A 24,428-nucleotide genomic window follows, 5' to 3' on the forward strand; every position below is an offset into this window, starting at 1 on the left:
AAGCTTTAAGGCTTAAAAGATCTAAAGCTTTATTGAAGAAGTACGCTAAAAATAAGCACCGTTGTATACTGTTTTCGGACGAGAAAATTTTTGACATAGAAGAAAACTGTAATAAACAAAATGATAGAGTGTACGCTCGCAATAGTAAAGAAGCGTCTAATAGCATTCCCCGTATTCAAAGAGGTCATCACCCTTCATCTGTGATGGTTTGGCTGGGAGTTTCTTATGCGGGCGTCACTAGTATGCATTTTTGTGAGAAAGGAGTAAAAACTAGTGCCAAAGTGTACCAAGACACGGTGTTGACTAATATTGTGAAACCACTATCCCATACGATGTTTCTAAACCAGCATTGGGTTTTCCAGCAGGACTCTGCTCCAGCCCATAAGGCAAAGTCTACACAAGCCTGGCTCGCCTCCAATAAAATCGACTTTATACGGCATGAAGATTGGCCCTCCTCTAGCCCAGATCTTAATCCTTTAGACTATAAAATATGGCAGTATTTAGAGGAAAAGGTGTGCTCAAAACCTCATGCAAATCTAGACTCGCTGAAAAAATCTCTTGCTACGGCAGTGGCCAATATCGACATGAAAGTGGTGCGTGAATCCATTGACGACTGGCCACGAAGACTTCAAGCCTGTGTAGATAATTATGGCGGTCATTTTGAATAAATGTTATACATTTAGATTCTCTAGTTTATAAGCTTTCAAACGCTGTACAAATTATACGGAATAAACTTAAACTTTTGATTTTATTTGATACTATGTATATGACAGAACTTATGAGCCGACTAGGTACAAGATGAGGCATGCCTAAGATGACAAGCGAAAAAAAAATTGTGTGGAAACCACGATGCAAGTGAAACTTTTTTCGGATTGTAGGCATTTAACTAAGATTTACAGGTTCAATTATTTTAAGGAAAGGTTTTAAAGAGCGGAATGAAAATAACAAAAACATGCTTTCAATTTATTATACAAAGATAGTAACTAATTATTAGCATGTGTAAGTACCAAGTAGGTTGAATCCACCGCATGCAGCTTCTGACTTTATCCATTTTCTTTGCAATAATAAGTTATCACATTAGGAGAATTTCGGGTAATATCGCCACGCCACGCTCTGTAGCCCCGTACACAGTTTAGGTTTAGAGATTTTACATGGCAATCAAACCTTTGACACCTACCTATCTTGTAAAAAGTAAACAAACTTATGTCGATTGTGTCTTTGCGTATATAATTCAAAAAATCCACGATTTATTTGTGAAAATTATGTCGATACGGGGTAAAACCTTAAACAGTTACTTTTTTAACGAGGGAAATTATATTTAATATAATACGATTTTGTCAGAGAAAAAGCGGCTAAAAGTCCCATTATCGACTTCAAAAAGTCCGTTTGTCCGCTATGACGGGTATTTACCAATGTATTTACGATGTATTTCATATTAAATCATTAGTATTTATTAGCAATTTAATAGTCCCCCTAAGTAGTTAGTCTCGGACACAAATTGAGTAAGTATTTTCATTCATAATATATTATTTTCATATGTATACAGGTCATTCATGATTTTAAAATAACTGCCGAACAGTTTAAGTAGATACTTTGCCATTTTATGCATAATTACTTATATAATTTTTTTTAGGAGTGAGTAAATATACGGTTTTCAATTAAAATATTTCTTTTTAAGTTTGTATACTTGTATATTTACAGTGCTACAATCATTTCATATTTAAATTAAGGACGCTAAGCACGAAGAATATTGTCCAATGTATGCGCTTGCGATAGAGATTGAAAATGGCGGGTCAATGTACTACAATGAAGAATCATGCTTAGTGTCCTTTCCTTAGTTTTAGTAATAATTTTTCGGCGAAGCAAAGTATCGCAAGGGAAGGGAACCGGACTGATCCCAATAATGCCTAGTTGTGCACTGCTTTTAATTTTCTATATCCCAAATACAACAATGACATGTTGCCAAATTCCTACCCAATCTACCCATCTGGATTATAATAAAATGACTGTTGGACTAAGCAGATTAAGTAGTTAGATCATGATAAGTCTGCAACAATTTTGATAGCACATAAGCACACGCAGTGCGTGTTATTTTAACGTCAAACTTCTATAAAATTACGACTTCTATTAAATAACACTTGCACTGCGTGTGCTATCAAAATTGTTGCAGACTCATCTTGCTCAAATTCTAGTACCTAAATTAGACTAATTGCTTTTGTACTAAAATGACAGTTGGATCACGCAAATTATTAACTTCCGTGAAAATACTGCATGTGCTAATTAATAGGATCAGGTTGGTTGATGAGGATGAATTTCAGGCATAGGTCTTATCGCTTGTACAAGCAGGTACCTCCATAGATACGCTCGTTCCTCCCACGTGCCTTTAGCGAAATCAAATCGCACTATTTTCTGCATAATAATGATAACTAGCAAAAAGCAGAGCTTTTTAAGGGCTCGCGGTGTTTTTCTACCTCATCATCATCATATATTTAAGAGTTAGACTTGTCGGTGGAGTGATTTCTATACATGTCGGTTCTCTGCCTTCTCCTCGACAGCCTGATACGACGCGACGACGACGTTAAGACAACATCATAGATGTTATTTTTTGTGAGGGCGAGGTCATCGTCTGCTCATGCTGGCAATAAAATTTTATTAGGCTCTCAATAGTCCTTACGCCGCGCCGTTCCGGTTGCTGCCTCTGCGTGCATCCCATGATACGGGCAAGAGCATAAGTGTCAAGAAGGACTCTACGTGTTGGCTTCGGCTCCGCGCAAGCCTCCTAAGTGTCCAGAACCATTGTTCCGCGATGGGCGTCAGTCATCATGAGATACGCGTACTAAGTACCTTTAACAGAAGCATAGAAAACTGCAGTCTAAACGCGAATTATACAGCAGAACTTGGTGAAAACTTGAAAAATTTAAATAATATTAATGCTTTCAATATTAAGTATTTAAATTTTTTTTTTTTTTTAACAAAATCTGCTGTATAATTTGCGTTTAGACTTCAGTTTTCTATGCTTCTGTTAAAGGTAGTTAGATAGTACGAGTATCTCATGATGACTGACGCTCCAATAGAATAGTTTTTCTATTTCACGCCAAAAAATTATAACTTCACATTTAAATATCCAACGATTTTGTTTATTATTGTAACCAGGGTGCGTACTTGCGTAGCCCACATGCCTATCGTTTACGATCCGTAGCGAACGAAACGCAGCTTCACTTTCGAACGAATATATGGAGAAGTGATAGAGAGACATCAAGTTCGGCCGAATTTCACCTTACCATACAAACGGAGTTTCGTTCTCATTTTAAAACTACGTGTTGGTTTGTAATGAAACTTGGCACATACAATGACATGAGGTATATCTATGCGTGTAATTAGTATATAGCTCCAGCTTATAAAACAAACGAAATAGAGAAAAAACAAGTTTTGTACAAAAAAATAACGTAAATTCGCTGTATTTTTTAAACTATGGTATCCGAAGCTACATAAACATTACAGGCATATATTATCCTATTGTAAGTACCTACAAAGTTTCAGAGCAATCTAACTTGTCGTTTTAAAATGAGAGCGTAACAACGTTTGTATGGAGATTGGAGAACCGAGCTTGTTGCGGACTCTTAAGGTCGCAGCTATAAGTGAGAGCTAAGAAAGAAATATACTGACCAGACCACGGTCGCTGTCCGGTACGACTGTCTGTTACAGCTTTTACTTTGTCCTTGCCTTTTTTAGGGTACCTTAGTTGCCTTACCCAAAGGGTAAAAACAGGACCCTATTACTAAGACTCCTCTGTCCGTCTGTCCGTCCGTCTGTCTGTCTGTCACTAGGCTGTGTCTCATGAACCGTGATAGCTAATACACCATAGACCTAGCATTACATAGCTGAGCTATACGCGTGCGCCCGTGAGGGACAAAACATACGCAATGCGACAATATGATTGGTCGAGTAGATTTGTAGCCCACCATAAACCATACTAAATTTACGGCGGGGAATAAAAAAAAATGGGACTGTGACAAGGACAAACAATAACAGTGCTTTCTCTGCTAGTCCTACTGAAAGATACATAAGATTATCCCGTTCGGTTATTCCCGAACCAGTTATACTAGATTCATGTAATAGATAGACAATTGAAATTTTCACAGATGATGTATTTCTGTTCCCGCTATAACAACAAATACTAAAAAGTACGAAACCCTCCGTGGGCGAGTCCGACTCGCACTTGTCCGGTTTTATACTACTAACGCCATCTGTTAGAAAATTAAAGAATTAACGTTAGTACGAATGTTAATTCATTATTTTTCTAACAGATGGCGTTAGTTGTCATACAAAGTGTTATTCCTTTATTCTATTTTTTTATGTTTATAAAATGATATTTTTATGTTTGATAACACATCTAGACATGAATTTAAATTACTATGTTAAATCTCAAAGTTAACAGTTTGATAGTTTTTCTGTAAAGTGTACCACAAGAATGCATAGATTGTCGAATAGTGATAGGGCTCGCTAAGCTCGCCCTAATAAATAAATTCTTTGTTTCGAAGCACTGAGACTCCATAGATGTTAGTTATAAATGTACTTAAAAGCTACGTTAGTTTACACATTATTATTTACATATAAATTTACACATTATTATTTACAACGACGGGACTTAATAAATTACACATTCTGTAATTCGGGGGGGGAGGCTGAGTGCTACCTGTTTGATTTGTCTAATCCAGTAGATAAGGATTGGGCAGTCATATTTGAAAATTTGTTGATAAATAACTAACAGGTTTGTTTTTCAAATAAACGTTGATGTGGGCCAATCTTATGGCACCCTCCTTAATTTAGGACCATCCACGAAAAGTACCGTTTGGGTGGGGTCAGCATTTCTATCATGTTAATACCCTTTTGTCACTGTTAGCGCAGTGACAACACGATCAATGCCACCAAAATAGTAACTGTGAGCTGTGACTTCTTAGGCCCCATTCGCACGAAAGCTTTAAAAGCATTGCGTGTGCGACGCACCCATAAGTAAGAGCGAGAAAGCGATATTTCTTTCTTGCTCTTACTTATGGGTGCGTCACACACGCAACGCTTTTTAAGCTCTCGTGCGAATGGGGCCTTAATAAAAAGGTTTAACTTACCCACTGTGACGGTCAAGAATGACACTCCCTATAATACCCTACACTCTAACCCTCCTACCCCGAATATCTAAAGTCCAAGGACCCATAGAACCCAATAACTAACCTACATCATAAAGAACCCTAAAAGAAAACCTGCTTTAACTAAGAATGTGATTTGTCTCTGTCTTGCATTTAAAACTATTGGCCATAAAAGTGTTGTGATCGTCTAGGAATAGGACCCCGTTGTTGTGCGTAATAACCCCTGGTTCTTTTACAAAGAGGAGAGTTACAAAACCTAAATGAAAAGCACAGTAATAAATTAATGTTAACCCGTAGAAATCTAACAGTAGCTTAATAAGAAAGGTTACTACCAATAGTAGGTAATAAGAAATGCAATGTAATAAAGAACATATTTTAATAAATTTAAGATTACAAACACAATGATAGTTTATTTCGGTATAAAAGTACAACAGTACTTGTAGTGTACAGACGTCTCGAGCGCATACATCATGGTTAAGTCGACTTAGAAATAGACGATGTCAGACTGCAAGCAGAGCTGGTCGTTCCACGTGATGTTTGCGTTGACGAACCGTAGGAATTACATTACATCATATAATTAAAAGTATACAATACTGCTTCCACTTGATGGTGGGGTTTCTTGATACTAGTAGGTAGCGATGAGGAGTTCTGGCTCGCTGATATACTCACATTCCATCTTTACAGCGGAGTAAAAGAATATATAAATAAATAAAAATATTTTTTTGGTAAAAATCCCCTACGCCTAATTGGACTCCCGGATAACATTGAGGAGCATTTTTCCTGGGATAAGCCCTTTAGATCTCTACTTGGGAGGAAACTTTACAACCTAATAACATCTGAATGCTATTCTAGAGTGTTTTATTCACACTACTATGCCACCTCAATGCTCGATGGGGTTTGGAGTCTTCCTGAACCAAACACTGTGGGAAATCCCGTCGTTTGGGCTTCCTATCCCTACCTCCCTAGTCTAGGAGTTTAGGACTCAGCGAAAGGTTCAACAACGTTTCACAACCCTAAGTGATATCTGATGATAAGAAACGCCAAGTATTCATCAGCCTCTCTACCTACTACCATTTCACGCTAAGCTAAAATGTCTGAACCCATCAAGTATGAACCCATCCCATAAGCTGTAAACTATATTGAATGGCAAGTCCGTAGATTATTTACCCTTAGGTAATAAATGTAATACTAGGCTTATTACATTTATTACCTAAGGGTAAATAATCTTTATAAACATGACCTTAGTCAGGAATACAATTCATTAGGTTCAAGTTGCGTGAATCGACTGCGTTCCAAGTATACAGTTCGACTCCTAACTTTACGTTGCGTTCAGTTAGTGCAAGTTTGACCATAAAAATGTTCACCTGAACATTTTGTCAATCAACAATAATGAAATAATATAGATCGTATCTACTTCATGCCATCAATAGGAATCTGATAATCCAAAATGTCAATAAAGTCTTTAGGTATGTTAATATCAATATTTCTTCTCAGGTAATTAATTTCAATAATGCATTTATCTAAACTAATTCAAAAACAGCTAAATAATATAAATTGTAAGTATTACTTATCACTTACTCATTTATTACCCCAATTTCCCAAAATCCCAATAATAAATATTATAAGTCTATTAAATTAATATTTCTTCACAGGAAGTTTGATTATTATAAGTTATTTAACTCTGTTAAGTCAGAGACAGTTATATAACATAAATCGTAAATAATATCAACTTCAATATCCAGTTATTCACTATCTAATGGTCTAGAATCTTCAATTACACACTACTTATTCAATAAAACTCATTTAACTTCCAATGAATAATGACGCGTAATCTAGCCTCTCTCACTTGAAGTATTTCTTTTACTTCTATTATAATATCAATCAGAATATGTATCGATACTATCGATCAAATAAATATACTCAAAATTGTAATAATCATAATTTAGAAAAACATCGTAGCTTTAATTCATATACGATAAATATTACGCATTTAACACAAATATCACTTCAGATTTCTTTCAATATAAATAGGTACCATAAGTATCAAACTAACTCATTGCAACTTCCATTCACATGTAGGTACTTACGTCGTAATGAGGCGCGGAATATGAACGTGCCTTTTTATGTATCTTTACACTTAACTATAACTCAACATTATAATGTTCCCATTTTAAAATATATCACTAAAATCAAATAACTTCAAACTTGAAAATACTATTCACATAAGTACTTGTGTTAGTACAGAGTACCATCCCAACCAATTGAGATCAAACCCCGACTCGCCTAATAACCGTACTAAACCACGGGTCAACTTGTGATAGTCGTCAGCGCATCCTACAATACGATATTAATAAAATATATACTATATATTTGTAAGGACCGGTATATCTCGGTCACTTAAAAATATATATTTAATAAATAATACGAAATAAAAATAAAAGAGCTGCATTTCCGTGATCGTTATGACGAATACTATCGGATAAAAATATAATTTGCCTATCTTCAAAAAACTTTACCTACCCAATTGGAACGAATTTCGTTTGTTTTACAACGCAGTGAAACAAAAGAAATGCTACTTTATTTGTTTCTTAAAAGGTTCAAATTAGATTGAATATGTACATTTTGACTTACGAGGTTAAGTCGGTTTCACAAATGTTTCTTGTATATATTTCTTTGGTCAATGTCTCTCCTGCGAGTTAAATAACGTCTACGCTTGTCACAAGAGGCTTGCTAAACCATTAAAAAATGAGGACTCTTAGCATTATTCTTATTCTGAAATCTTTTGGAGTGTATTAACAATTCATACAAGTAAAAGTTTTTTCCCCTCACTAGCTCGGAAAGCCGTTTTTTATCCTTTAAAACAAGCGGGGAAAAATGCATTTTATCCACTAGTGGGGAAAATAATTTGACCTTGGATGGAGCGTGTTTAAGTAGCTTGACAGATAACAAAACGTAAAACTCTCATAATAATGGTTCGTTCGATATTAATTATCATTAAATAAATGGTTAGAGAATCTAATAAAAACTACCAGATTTAGCCTTATTTAATGATTTTACGTCATAAACCTTAAAATTCCATAATAAACGTTTGTTTTTTAATAATTATGTTAAATATAACTCTGAACGCACAAGTTAAGTCGATGCAATTTCAAAACGCATCATTGACATTTCATACGTCAGAAATGTCAACTGTGTCAACATTGTCAACGAAAATTTTACTTAATAACTTCTTACGGACTTCCGGTTCGAGCGCCATCTTGATAGTTAGCATCGTGATTAATTACTTTGTTTTTTGCTCATTAATATTGTTTAAAGTGTAATATCGATAGCTTATTATACAGTAAACTAATGTGGTAGTGTGCAGTGAATGGAGAATTAATTTTGAAGCGCGTTTAACCACCATCTTGGAGTCAACGGCCGGTAGTCCACGTGCTTCTTGTAAAGTCTAGCTATCGATTTACAAGAGCTAACAAATCACCGTACACTGTCTTGTACAACCGTACAAATGTTTGTCGTTTGTAAACCTCTTAATACCTTGACACTGGCGAAATAGTCCCACTGGGCTGAAGCCATAATTTTAAAAGAAGAAGAAGAAGAACTTCTCACGTAAAAGTACAGAATTTCCAGAGTTTTTTGTTATAATATCGTAAAAAAATGAGTGATTCCAGTTGATGAAGATGACCTAACGCCTGTGGATGTTGCACTTTCCTCGCTATAGTGAGGGGAAAAGTTTTGTTTTACACACGGGTGCCAATGTATTTTACTTCTCGTGTGTTAAAACACTCGCGGGTAAAATACAACTTTGCACCCTTGTATAACAAATAACTATTGTTCTGTGTATTGCTTGGAGTTTGATTTTGTATAGGATCCGTTGTCTAACATAAAACGCACTCAAACATAAACTTTTTTTACCCTACATTTTGCATACAAATTTTATTTGGCGCCACTGTTTAGAACAGGCAAGCCCTTTGCAAGCTCTTAATCTAACTTGATTTCACTTTTCGTGCATAAAATTGCGATATTTGTATGTTTTTTGCTACATAACCTAAGAAAGGTTTCGATTCTCATATAAGAATGCTGTACGTTCCAAGTTTCAATTTTTATGTCATTTACATCTGATATTATTCTGCTCTCTGGTTCTCTTTCTATTCATTACCGTCTTTACAACATTTTAAAAACTCTTAGCCTAATCTAAATTTATAAGGCAATTCGTGTAAAGTGATTTCGATATGTCATGAACTACTATTATGGTATCATTGATTCCCCATGTTATAGCTATTAGAAATATTAGAATTTAAGTATACAAAAAAAACTATACCATCCATGATTTTTTTTTTAGCAAAAATGTGTGCCCTATTATTGGCCTGTTCAACCATTACACGAAAACATGTGTTTGAGTAAAAAAACCTTAAATTTTAAGTTGAAATTTATTTGTCTTATTTGTACGACAAGAACCAAAGAATGAATGCAACACCATGACGCGTTTGTTATGGTAATAATATTGGTAACTTATGTACGCAGTTGAGGTGCAGCTTTGTCGCTCTCGCCGATAATAACATAAGCTTGTCTCTTTCTATGTGTTTTTGTTTGTTTGTTTTATTTAAGAATTTTATGATTTTTAAGAAAAACGCTTGATATGTGACGCCGTCAATTTTTTTTGCGCTTCTGCGGATAATTTGAACATTTTAACATGCGTTATGTTTAATGTTCAAATTATCCGCAGAAGTCGGCGGCCGGCATTTTGGTGCATAATTCACGCTATTTGTGGAAACGTATTAGCCGGTGTATTCGTGCCTACACCTCTCGCTTGCGTCAGGCAGACTGAAGGAAACGTATTAGCGGGTGTACCTACACCTCTCGCCTGCGTCAGGCAGACTGAAAGACACGTATTAGCGGGTGTCCCTACACCTCTCGCCTGCGTCAGGCAGACTGAAGGAAACGTATTAGCGGGTGTACCTACACCTCTCGCCTGCGTCAGGCAGACTGAAGGAAACGTATTAGCGGGTGTACCTACACCTCTCGCCTGCGTCAGGCAGCTGAAGCAAACCGTCCAATTTGTCACAAGGTGAGTGCTTCAATTGTGGAGCGTGTAAAACGTATCTTGTATAAAAGATCATACATTGGAAACTGATTTATGTAGATCTTTGTTGTAAATGTCCATTGCATACGAGTATGCACAGAAAACTACATAAATTCCTTTTTAGAATAAATAAATTACTACTGATGTTGGTTCAAGTACAATATATTACTTAACAGTAAGTGTATATGTAGTAACAATTTATTTCCTGAATTTATGTTTTAAATAATAAATAATCAAAGACAGCTTGTTTCATTTCATCTTCTAGGTCCCAAAATGTGGTTTTTCCCATGATGGGACTATGATAGTCACATTTATATCTGATTATGATCCTGATTAAAGTTTCACAGTAGTATTGATGGCAATCGCTTTAAAAAAAGTGGCAGTCGTTTTCGTAAAAACTAGTGCCTACGCCAAGTCATGGGATTAGTTGCCAAGTGTACCCCAGGCTCCCATGAGCCGTGGCAAAAATACCGAGATAACGCGATGAAGAAGAAGAATCTTTTTTTTCACTATGTATTTTCCCAGAAAGAGTAAACAATTAAGTGTCACATATTAATACTTTTAACTAGCTGCTGAAGCCGGAGCGTGTGGTCCGCCATGCCCAAAAATCTCAGAGATTTCCGTACATTTCTTGAACTATGGGGGCGTGGTATACGTGATTTTTGTGCAAAATGACGCCGCCTTTCGACATCTCCAGGGTCAAGCTCCCTCGCCGGAGGTTTTTTAGTGGTAGTAATTTTATTGTAGTCCTTTATTTGGTCTGTTATAATAGTGAGGTTTTTCTCTTCTGGATTTAATGTGGAGTAACTGGAGTAGTTTTGGTAATGTGTTTTTACCATTTCAGTCACAACGTGAACATCGTAGTACAATCTTTGACATGATGTTGCATTCTTTATCATCTGTAATGAGGATAATGGCAATTTATTAAAACACAAATTATTTAACCAATATCTGAAAATTATTTGAATTAACTACGAGGGTTGTTTGACAAGTAACATGGTTTGATATGAAAAAATTATAATATTGCAAATGTATTTATTTTATTTGTCTATAACGTAATCGCCCCGAAGTTCTACGCACTTGTCCCAACGAATCTGCTAATTCTCTATGCCTTCACGGAAGTACGTCTCTTCAAGGGCCTCGAAATATGCATTGTCCTCCCTTATAACCTCAACTTAAATTTTCGCCCTGAGAGAAATGTTTTGAGTTTCGGGAAGAGGTGATAGTCCGACGGAGCCAAATCTAGTAAATAAGCAGGGTGTGGAAGGGTCATTCTCGCATTTCGTGCAAATCGGAGTTTTAGGAAATTTACCAAAAATGTGGCGTTGTTTTCGAATATCTGTAAATGCAAGGCCCTTCAATCAACAATTCTATAAAGGTAATAATTACCCTACAATAAACACCCAATTTTTTCATTCCTCTCTACATGTAAGAATCCGCGAGTAATGGGCCCAACCTATTATGAACGTCTACCAACTGAATTATCTGACGAAGCATTTGAACGACTGAGGAACTTTTTATTGAATAACCCTTTATATTCAGTAGATGAATACATGGAATTAAAATTTGAATAAACAACTGTTTGACATTATAGTTTTTAAAAACTGTAATAGATTATAGTTTTTGTAAATTGGATTTTATTTGACATTAGTTCTTAACTGTTATTATTACGGCTCTTAGTTTTAGTATGACGATCATTACGAGATACCTTTTTTGTTTGACATGTATTCCATTATTTATATAGTTTTAATTTGACGGTAATTTTCCAATACCTTTTATAATTGTTAGTTAGTTTTTCATAATTTGTATTGTTTTTGATTTATCTTTGTTGACATTTTATAATTACATGTTTGCATGCTGAATAATTGACGATCATAATATAAATTCATATAGATTAGTGTAAGAATAATTTATATTGTAATTTATCATTATGAAAGAAATAAACTAAACTAAACTAAACATGTAACGCGTGAATGTGTAAATTTGACCTACATTTGAACCTTAAGATACTAAAAATAGAAAACTCGTTGTTTGCTCAATAAATGACTAATTTAGTTATGTTTTAAATCGTATAATATTAGAAGCTAGAAATTAACAGTTAAAATAATACAGCCAATGTATGGTTCTAGTAATTTCTTCATTACCGACGCGAGAAATGGATTAGCTATATTTTGCTACATAACAAGGGTATCTACCTAGTCGGCTCATAAGTTCTGTCACTGGCCTTTAAAATTTAAATTTGGAACTTCTAAAACAAAAACCGTTCTGCATTTGAATTTCGAATCTTTATTAAATATTTGAGTAGTATAATTTTGCAATTTTCTGTTTTCTTCAACATGGAGTGGACGCTTAAAGATAGCCGTACCGCAATAATTGCACTATATCGTTGTGGTCACTCGCCGACTAAAATTTTTAAGCTACTTGAAAATTTAAAATTCTCTCTAAGATTTGTGTATCGTACCATAGAAAGATACAGTGAGGTCTCTAGTTTAAATGACAAGAAAAGAAGCGGTCGTCCGCGTACAGCTAGGACTCCAGCGGTTGTACAAGCAATTAGGGCACGCATTGCCAGAAATCCCGCTAGGAAACAAAAAGTTATGGCCCTCCAGATGGGTTTGAGCAAAAACACGGTGAAAAGAGTGCTTAATCAAGACCTGAGACTTCGTGCTTATAAACGAAAAACTGGCCATCTTCTCAATGGTCGGCTTAAAGCTTTAAGGCTTAAAAGATCTAAAGCTTTATTGAAGAAGTACGCTAAAAATAAGCACCGTTGTATACTGTTTTCGGACGAGAAAATTTTTGACATAGAAGAAAACTGTAATAAACAAAATGATAGAGTGTACGCTCGCAATAGTAAAGAAGCGTCTAATAGCATTCCCCGTATTCAAAGAGGTCATCACCCTTCATCTGTGATGGTTTGGCTGGGAGTTTCTTATGCGGGCGTCACTAGTATGCATTTTTGTGAGAAAGGAGTAAAAACTAGTGCCAAAGTGTACCAAGACACGGTGTTGACTAATATTGTGAAACCACTATCCCATACGATGTTTCTAAACCAGCATTGGGTTTTCCAGCAGGACTCTGCTCCAGCCCATAAGGCAAAGTCTACACAAGCCTGGCTCGCCTCCAATAAAATCGACTTTATACAGCATGAAGATTGGCCCTCCTCTAGCCCAGATCTTAATCCTTTAGACTATAAAATATGGCAGTATTTAGAGGAAAAGGTGTGCTCTAAACCTCATGCAAATCTAGACTCGCTGAAAAAATCTCTTGCTACGGCAGTGGCCAATATCGACATGAAAGTGGTGCGTGAATCCATTGACGACTGGCCACGAAGACTTCAAGCCTGTGTAGATAATTATGGCGGTCATTTTGAATAAATGTTATACATTTAGATTCTCTAGTTTATAAGCTTTCAAACGCTGTACAAATTATACGGAATAAACTTAAACTTTTGATTTTATTTGATACTATGTATATGACAGAACTTATGAGCCGACTAGGTACAAGATGAGGCATGCCTAAGATGACAAGCGAAAAAAAAATTGTGTGGAAACCACGATGCAAGTGAAACTTTTTTCGGATTGTAGGCATTTAACTAAGATTTACAGGTTCAATTATTTTAAGGAAAGGTTTTAAAGAGCGGAATGAAAATAACAAAAACATGCTTTCAATTTATTATACAAAGATAGTAACTAATTATTAGCATGTGTAAGTACCAAGTAGGTTGAATCCACCGCATGCAGCTTCTGACTTTATCCATTTTCTTTGCAATAATAAGTTATCACATTAGGAGAATTTCGGGTAATATCGCCACGCCACGCTCTGTAGCCCCGTACACAGTTTAGGTTTAGAGATTTTACATGGCAATCAAACCTTTGACACCTACCTATCTTGTAAAAAGTAAACAAACTTATGTCGATTGTGTCTTTGCGTATATAATTCAAAAAATCCACGATTTATTTGTGAAAATTATGTCGATACGGGGTAAAACCTTAAACAGTTACTTTTTTAACGAGGGAAATTATATTTAATATAATACGATTTTGTCAGAGAAAAAGCGGCTAAAAGTCCCATTATCGACTTCAAAAAGTCCGTTTGTCCGCTATGACGGGTATTTACCAATGTATTTACGATGTATTTCATATTAAATCATTAGTATTTATTAGCAATTTAATAGTCCCCCTAAGTAGTTAGTCTCGGACACAAATTGAGTAAGTATTTTCATTCATAATATATTATTTTCATATGTATACAGGTCATTCATGATTTTAAAATAACTGCCGAACAGTTTAAGTAGATACTTTGCCATTTTATGCATAATTACTTATATAATTTTTTTTAGGAGTGAGTAAATATACGGTTTTCAATTAAAATATTTCTTTTTAAGTTTGTATACTTGTATATTTACAGTGCTACAATCATTTCATATTTAAATTAAGGACGCTAAGCACGAAGAATATTGTCCAATGTATGCGCTTGCGATAGAGATTGAAAATGGCGGGTCAATGTACTACAATGAAGAATCATGCTTAGTGTCCTTTCCTTAGTTTTAGTAATAATTTTTCGGCGAAGCAAAGTATCGCAAGGGAAGGGAACCGGACTGATCCCAATAATGCCTAGTTGTGCACTGCTTTTAATTTTCTATATCCCAAATACAACAATGACATGTTGCCAAATTCCTACCCAATCTACCCATCTGGATTATAATAAAATGACTGTTGGACTAAGCAGATTAAGTAGTTAGATCATGATAAGTCTGCAACAATTTTGATAGCACATAAGCACACGCAGTGCGTGTTATTTTAACGTCAAACTTCTATAAAATTACGACTTCTATTAAATAACACTTGCACTGCGTGTGCTATCAAAATTGTTGCAGACTCATCTTGCTCAAATTCTAGTACCTAAATTAGACTAATTGCTTTTGTACTAAAATGACAGTTGGATCACGCAAATTATTAACTTCCGTGAAAATACTGCATGTGCTAATTAATAGGATCAGGTTGGTTGATGAGGATGAATTTCAGGCATAGGTCTTATCGCTTGTACAAGCAGGTACCTCCATAGATACGCTCGTTCCTCCCACGTGCCTTTAGCGAAATCAAATCGCACTATTTTCTGCATAATAATGATAACTAGCAAAAAGCAGAGCTTTTTAAGGGCTCGCGGTGTTTTTCTACCTCATCATCATCATATATTTAAGAGTTAGACTTGTCGGTGGAGTGATTTCTATACATGTCGGTTCTCTGCCTTCTCCTCGACAGCCTGATACGACGCGACGACGACGTTAAGACAACATCATAGATGTTATTTTTTGTGAGGGCGAGGTCATCGTCTGCTCATGCTGGCAATAAAATTTTATTAGGCTCTCAATAGTCCTTACGCCGCGCCGTTCCGGTTGCTGCCTCTGCGTGCATCCCATGATACGGGCAAGAGCATAAGTGTCAAGAAGGACTCTACGTGTTGGCTTCGGCTCCGCGCAAGCCTCCTAAGTGTCCAGAACCATTGTTCCGCGATGGGCGTCAGTCATCATGAGATACGCGTACTAAGTACCTTTAACAGAAGCATAGAAAACTGCAGTCTAAACGCGAATTATACAGCAGAACTTGGTGAAAACTTGAAAAATTTAAATAATATTAATGCTTTCAATATTAAGTATTTAAATTTTTTTTTTTTTTTAACAAAATCTGCTGTATAATTTGCGTTTAGACTTCAGTTTTCTATGCTTCTGTTAAAGGTAGTTAGATAGTACGAGTATCTCATGATGACTGACGCTCCAATAGAATAGTTTTTCTATTTCACGCCAAAAAATTATAACTTCACATTTAAATATCCAACGATTTTGTTTATTATTGTAACCAGGGTGCGTACTTGCGTAGCCCACATGCCTATCGTTTACGATCCGTAGCGAACGAAACGCAGCTTCACTTTCGAACGAATATATGGAGAAGTGATAGAGAGACATCAAGTTCGGCCGAATTTCACCTTACCATACAAACGGAGTTTCGTTCTCATTTTAAAACTACGTGTTGGTTTGTAATGAAACTTGGCACATACAATGACATGAGGTATATCTATGCGTGTAATTAGTATATAGCTCCAGCTTATAAAACAAACGAAATAGAGAAAAAACAAGTTTTGTACAAAAAAATAACGTAAATTCGCTGTATTTTTTAAACTATGGTATCCGAAGCTACATAAACATTACAGGCATATATTATCCTATTGTAAGTACCTACAAAGTTTCAGAGCAATCTAACTTGTCGTTTTAAAATGAGAGCGTAACAACGTTTGTATGGAGATTGGAGAACCGAGCTTGTTGCGGACTCTTAAGGTCGCAGCTATAAGTGAGAGCTAAGAAAGAAATATACTGACCAGACCACGGTCGCTGTCCGGTACGACTGTCTGTTACAGCTTTTACTTTGTCCTTGCCTTTTTTAGGGTACCTTAGTTGCCTTACCCAAAGGGTAAAAACAGGACCCTATTACTAAGACTCCTCTGTCCGTCTGTCCGTCCGTCTGTCTGTCTGTCACTAGGCTGTGTCTCATGAACCGTGATAGCTAATACACCATAGACCTAGCATTACATAGCTGAGCTATACGCGTGCGCCCGTGAGGGACAAAACATACGCAATGCGACAATATGATTGGTCGAGTAGATTTGTAGCCCACCATAAACCATACTAAATTTACGGCGGGGAATAAAAAAAAATGGGACTGTGACAAGGACAAACAATAACAGTGCTTTCTCTGCTAGTCCTACTGAAAGATACATAAGATTATCCCGTTCGGTTATTCCCGAACCAGTTATACTAGATTCATGTAATAGATAGACAATTGAAATTTTCACAGATGATGTATTTCTGTTCCCGCTATAACAACAAATACTAAAAAGTACGAAACCCTCCGTGGGCGAGTCCGACTCGCACTTGTCCGGTTTTATACTACTAACGCCATCTGTTAGAAAATTAAAGAATTAACGTTAGTACGAATGTTAATTCATTATTTTTCTAACAGATGGCGTTAGTTGTCATACAAAGTGTTATTCCTTTATTCTATTTTTTTATGTTTATAAAATGATATTTTTATGTTTGATAACACATCTAGACATGAATTTAAATTACTATGTTAAATCTCAAAGTTAACAGTTTGATAGTTTTTCTGTAAAGTGTACCACAAGAATGCATAGATTGTCGAATAGTGATAGGGCTCGCTAAGCTCGCCCTAATAAATAAATTCTTTGTTTCGAAGCACTGAGACTCCATAGATGTTAGTTATAAATGTACTTAAAAGCTACGTTAGTTTACACATTATTATTTACATATAAATTTACACATTATTATTTACAACGACGGGACTTAATAAATTACACATTCTGTAATTCGGGGGGGGAGGCTGAGTGCTACCTGTTTGATTTGTCTAATCCAGTAGATAAGGATTGGGCAGTCATATTTGAAAATTTGTTGATAAATAACTAACAGGTTTGTTTTTCAAATAAACGTTGATGTGGGCCAATCTTATGGCACCCTCCTTAATTTAGGACCATCCACGAAAAGTACCGTTTGGGTGGGGTCAGCATTTCTATCATGTTAATACCCTTTTGTCACTGTTAGCGCAGTGACAACACGATCAATGCCACCAAAATAGTAACTGTGAGCTGTGACTTCTTAGGCCCCATTCGCACGAAAGCTTTAAAAGCATTGCGTGTGCGACGCACCCATAAGTAAGAGCGAGAAAGCGATATTTCTTTCTTGCTCTTACTTATGGGTGCGTCACACACGCAACGCTTTTTAAGCTCTCGTGCGAATGGGGCCTTAATAAAAAGGTTTAACTTACCCACTGTGACGGTCAAGAATGACACTCCCTATAATACCCTACACTCTAACCCTCCTACCCCGAATATCTAAAGTCCAAGGACCCATAGAACCCAATAACTAACCTACATCATAAAGAACCCTAAAAGAAAACCTGCTTTAACTAAGAATGTGATTTGTCTCTGTCTTGCATTTAAAACTATTGGCCATAAAAGTGTTGTGATCGTCTAGGAATAGGACCCCGTTGTTGTGCGTAATAACCCCTGGTTCTTTTACAAAGAGGAGAGTTACAAAACCTAAATGAAAAGCACAGTAATAAATTAATGTTAACCCGTAGAAATCTAACAGTAGCTTAATAAGAAAGGTTACTACCAATAGTAGGTAATAAGAAATGCAATGTAATAAAGAACATATTTTAATAAATTTAAGATTACAAACACAATGATAGTTTATTTCGGTATAAAAGTACAACAGTACTTGTAGTGTACAGACGTCTCGAGCGCATACATCATGGTTAAGTCGACTTAGAAATAGACGATGTCAGACTGCAAGCAGAGCTGGTCGTTCCACGTGATGTTTGCGTTGACGAACCGTAGGAATTACATTACATCATATAATTAAAAGTATACAATACTGCTTCCACTTGATGGTGGGGTTTCTTGATACTAGTAGGTAGCGATGAGGAGTTCTGGCTCGCTGATATACTCACATTCCATCTTTACAGCGGAGTAAAAGAATATATAAATAAATAAAAATATTTTTTTGGTAAAAATCCCCTACGCCTAATTGGACTCCCGGATAACATTGAGGAGCATTTTTCCTGGGATAAGCCCTTTAGATCTCTACTTGGGAGGAAACTTTACAACCTAATAACATCTGAATGCTATTCTAGAGTGTTTTATTCACACTACTATGCCACCTCAATGCTCGATGGGGTTTGGAGTCTTCCTGAACCAAACACTGTGGGAAATCCCGTCGTTTGGGCTTCCTATCCCTACCTCCCTAGTCTAGGAGTTTAGGACTCAGCGAAAGGTTCAACAACGTTTCACAACCCTAAGTGATATCTGATGATAAGAAACGCCAAGTATTCATCAGCCTCTCTACCTACTACCATTTCACGCTAAGCTAAAATGTCTGAACCCATCAAGTATGAACCCATCCCATAAGCTGTAAACTATATTGAATGGCAAGTCCGTAGATTATTTACCCTTAGGTAATAAATGTAATACTAGGCTTATTACATTTATTACCTAAGGGTAAATAATCTTTATAAACATGACCTTAGTCAGGAATACAATTCATTAGGTTCAAGTTGCGTGAATCGACTGCGTTCCAAGTATACAGTTCGACTCCTAACTTTACGTTGCGTTCAGTTAGTGCAAGTTTGACCATAAAAATGTTCACCTGAACATTTTGTCAATCAACAATAATGAAATAATATAGATCGTATCTACTTCATGCCATCAATAGGAATCTGATAATCCAAAATGTCAATAAAGTCTTTAGGTATGTTAATATCAATATTTCTTCTCAGGTAATTAATTTCAATAATGCATTTATCTAAACTAATTCAAAAACAGCTAAATAATATAAATTGTAAGTATTACTTATCACTTACTCATTTATTACCCCAATTTCCCAAAATCCCAATAATAAATATTATAAGTCTATTAAATTAATATTTCTTCACAGGAAGTTTGATTATTATAAGTTATTTAACTCTGTTAAGTCAGAGACAGTTATATAACATAAATCGTAAATAATATCAACTTCAATATCCAGTTATTCACTATCTAATGGTCTAGAATCTTCAATTACACACTACTTATTCAATAAAACTCATTTAACTTCCAATGAATAATGACGCGTAATCTAGCCTCTCTCACTTGAAGTATTTCTTTTACTTCTATTATAATATCAATCAGAATATGTATCGATACTATCGATCAAATAAATATACTCAAAATTGTAATAATCATAATTTAGAAAAACATCGTAGCTTTAATTCATATACGATAAATATTACGCATTTAACACAAATATCACTTCAGATTTCTTTCAATATAAATAGGTACCATAAGTATCAAACTAACTCATTGCAACTTCCATTCACATGTAGGTACTTACGTCGTAATGAGGCGCGGAATATGAACGTGCCTTTTTATGTATCTTTACACTTAACTATAACTCAACATTATAATGTTCCCATTTTAAAATATATCACTAAAATCAAATAACTTCAAACTTGAAAATACTATTCACATAAGTACTTGTGTTAGTACAGAGTACCATCCCAACCAATTGAGATCAAACCCCGACTCGCCTAATAACCGTACTAAACCACGGGTCAACTTGTGATAGTCGTCAGCGCATCCTACAATACGATATTAATAAAATATATACTATATATTTGTAAGGACCGGTATATCTCGGTCACTTAAAAATATATATTTAATAAATAATACGAAATAAAAATAAAAGAGCTGCATTTCCGTGATCGTTATGACGAATACTATCGGATAAAAATATAATTTGCCTATCTTCAAAAAACTTTACCTACCCAATTGGAACGAATTTCGTTTGTTTTACAACGCAGTGAAACAAAAGAAATGCTACTTTATTTGTTTCTTAAAAGGTTCAAATTAGATTGAATATGTACATTTTGACTTACGAGGTTAAGTCGGTTTCACAAATGTTTCTTGTATATATTTCTTTGGTCAATGTCTCTCCTGCGAGTTAAATAACGTCTACGCTTGTCACAAGAGGCTTGCTAAACCATTAAAAAATGAGGACTCTTAGCATTATTCTTATTCTGAAATCTTTTGGAGTGTATTAACAATTCATACAAGTAAAAGTTTTTTCCCCTCACTAGCTCGGAAAGCCGTTTTTTATCCTTTAAAACAAGCGGGGAAAAATGCATTTTATCCACTAGTGGGGAAAATAATTTGACCTTGGATGGAGCGTGTTTAAGTAGCTTGACAGATAACAAAACGTAAAACTCTCATAATAATGGTTCGTTCGATATTAATTATCATTAAATAAATGGTTAGAGAATCTAATAAAAACTACCAGATTTAGCCTTATTTAATGATTTTACGTCATAAACCTTAAAATTCCATAATAAACGTTTGTTTTTTAATAATTATGTTAAATATAACTCTGAACGCACAAGTTAAGTCGATGCAATTTCAAAACGCATCATTGACATTTCATACGTCAGAAATGTCAACTGTGTCAACATTGTCAACGAAAATTTTACTTAATAACTTCTTACGGACTTCCGGTTCGAGCGCCATCTTGATAGTTAGCATCGTGATTAATTACTTTGTTTTTTGCTCATTAATATTGTTTAAAGTGTAATATCGATAGCTTATTATACAGTAAACTAATGTGGTAGTGTGCAGTGAATGGAGAATTAATTTTGAAGCGCGTTTAACCACCATCTTGGAGTCAACGGCCGGTAGTCCACGTGCTTCTTGTAAAGTCTAGCTATCGATTTACAAGAGCTAACAAATCACCGTACACTGTCTTGTACAACCGTACAAATGTTTGTCGTTTGTAAACCTCTTAATACCTTGACACTGGCGAAATAGTCCCACTGGGCTGAAGCCATAATTTTAAAAGAAGAAGAAGAAGAACTTCTCACGTAAAAGTACAGAATTTCCAGAGTTTTTTGTTATAATATCGTAAAAAAATGAGTGATTCCAGTTGATGAAGATGACCTAACGCCTGTGGATGTTGCACTTTCCTCGCTATAGTGAGGGGAAAAGTTTTGTTTTACACACGGGTGCCAATGTATTTTACTTCTCGTGTGTTAAAACACTCGCGGGTAAAATACAACTTTGCACCCTTGTATAACAAATAACTATTGTTCTGTGTATTGCTTGGAGTTTGATTTTGTATAGGATCCGTTGTCTAACATAAAACGCACTCAAACATAAACTTTTTTTACCCTACATTTTGCATACAAATTTTATTTGGCGCCACTGTTTAGAACAGGCAAGCCCTTTGCAAGCTCTTAATCTAACTTGATTTCACTTTTCGTGCATAAAATTGCGATATTTGTATGTTTTTTGCTACATAACCTAAGAAAGGTTTCGATTCTCATATAAGAATGCTGTACGTTCCAAGTTTCAATTTTTATGTCATTTACATCTGATATTATTCTGCTCTCTGGTTCTCTTTCTATTCATTACCGTCTTTACAACATTTTAAAAACTCTTAGCCTAATCTAAATTTATAAGGCAATTCGTGTAAAGTGATTTCGATATGTCATGAACTACTATTATGGTATCATTGATTCCCCATGTTATAGCTATTAGAAATATTAGAATTTAAGTATACAAAAAAAACTATACCATCCATGATTTTTTTTTTAGCAAAAATGTGTGCCCTATTATTGGCCTGTTCAACCATTACACGAAAACATGTGTTTGAGTAAAAAAACCTTAAATTTTAAGTTGAAATTTATTTGTCTTATTTGTACGACAAGAACCAAAGAATGAATGCAACACCATGACGCGTTTGTTATGGTAATAATATTGGTAACTTATGTACGCAGTTGAGGTGCAGCTTTGTCGCTCTCGCCGATAATAACATAAGCTTGTCTCTTTCTATGTGTTTTTGTTTGTTTGTTTTATTTAAGAATTTTATGATTTTTAAGAAAAACGCTTGATATGTGACGCCGTCAATTTTTTTTGCGCTTCTGCGGATAATTTGAACATTTTAACATGCGTTATGTTTAATGTTCAAATTATCCGCAGAAGTCGGCGGCCGGCATTTTGGTGCATAATTCACGCTATTTGTGGAAACGTATTAGCCGGTGTATTCGTGCCTACACCTCTCGCTTGCGTCAGGCAGACTGAAGGAAACGTATTAGCGGGTGTACCTACACCTCTCGCCTGCGTCAGGCAGACTGAAAGACACGTATTAGCGGGTGTCCCTACACCTCTCGCCTGCGTCAGGCAGACTGAAGGAAACGTATTAGCGGGTGTACCTACACCTCTCGCCTGCGTCAGGCAGACTGAAGGAAACGTATTAGCGGGTGTACCTACACCTCTCGCCTGCGTCAGGCAGCTGAAGCAAACCGTCCAATTTGTCACAAGGTGAGTGCTTCAATTGTGGAGCGTGTAAAACGTATCTTGTATAAAAGATCATACATTGGAAACTGATTTATGTAGATCTTTGTTGTAAATGTCCATTGCATACGAGTATGCACAGAAAACTACATAAATTCCTTTTTAGAATAAATAAATTACTACTGATGTTGGTTCAAGTACAATATATTACTTAACAGTAAGTGTATATGTAGTAACAATTTATTTCCTGAATTTATGTTTTAAATAATAAATAATCAAAGACAGCTTGTTTCATTTCATCTTCTAGGTCCCAAAATGTGGTTTTTCCCATGATGGGACTATGATAGTCACATTTATATCTGATTATGATCCTGATTAAAGTTTCACAGTAGTATTGATGGCAATCGCTTTAAAAAAAGTGGCAGTCGTTTTCGTAAAAACTAGTGCCTACGCCAAGTCATGGGATTAGTTGCCAAGTGTACCCCAGGCTCCCATGAGCCGTGGCAAAAATACCGAGATAACGCGATGAAGAAGAAGAATCTTTTTTTTCACTATGTATTTTCCCAGAAAGAGTAAACAATTAAGTGTCACATATTAATACTTTTAACTAGCTGCTGAAGCCGGAGCGTGTGGTCCGCCATGCCCAAAAATCTCAGAGATTTCCGTACATTTCTTGAACTATGGGGGCGTGGTATACGTGATTTTTGTGCAAAATGACGCCGCCTTTCGACATCTCCAGGGTCAAGCTCCCTCGCCGGAGGTTTTTTAGTGGTAGTAATTTTATTGTAGTCCTTTATTTGGTCTGTTATAATAGTGAGGTTTTTCTCTTCTGGATTTAATGTGGAGTAACTGGAGTAGTTTTGGTAATGTGTTTTTACCATTTCAGTCACAACGTGAACATCGTAGTACAATCTTTGACATGATGTTGCATTCTTTATCATCTGTAATGAGGATAATGGCAATTTATTAAAACACAAATTATTTAACCAATATCTGAAAATTATTTGAATTAACTACGAGGGTTGTTTGACAAGTAACATGGTTTGATATGAAAAAATTATAATATTGCAAATGTATTTATTTTATTTGTCTATAACGTAATCGCCCCGAAGTTCTACGCACTTGTCCCAACGAATCTGCTAATTCTCTATGCCTTCACGGAAGTACGTCTCTTCAAGGGCCTCGAAATATGCATTGTCCTCCCTTATAACCTCAACTTAAATTTTCGCCCTGAGAGAAATGTTTTGAGTTTCGGGAAGAGGTGATAGTCCGACGGAGCCAAATCTAGTAAATAAGCAGGGTGTGGAAGGGTC

This window comes from Cydia strobilella, chromosome Z (assembly GCF_947568885.1).
Source record: "Cydia strobilella chromosome Z, ilCydStro3.1, whole genome shotgun sequence".
In the NCBI taxonomy this organism is placed as follows: domain Eukaryota; kingdom Metazoa; phylum Arthropoda; class Insecta; order Lepidoptera; family Tortricidae; genus Cydia; species Cydia strobilella.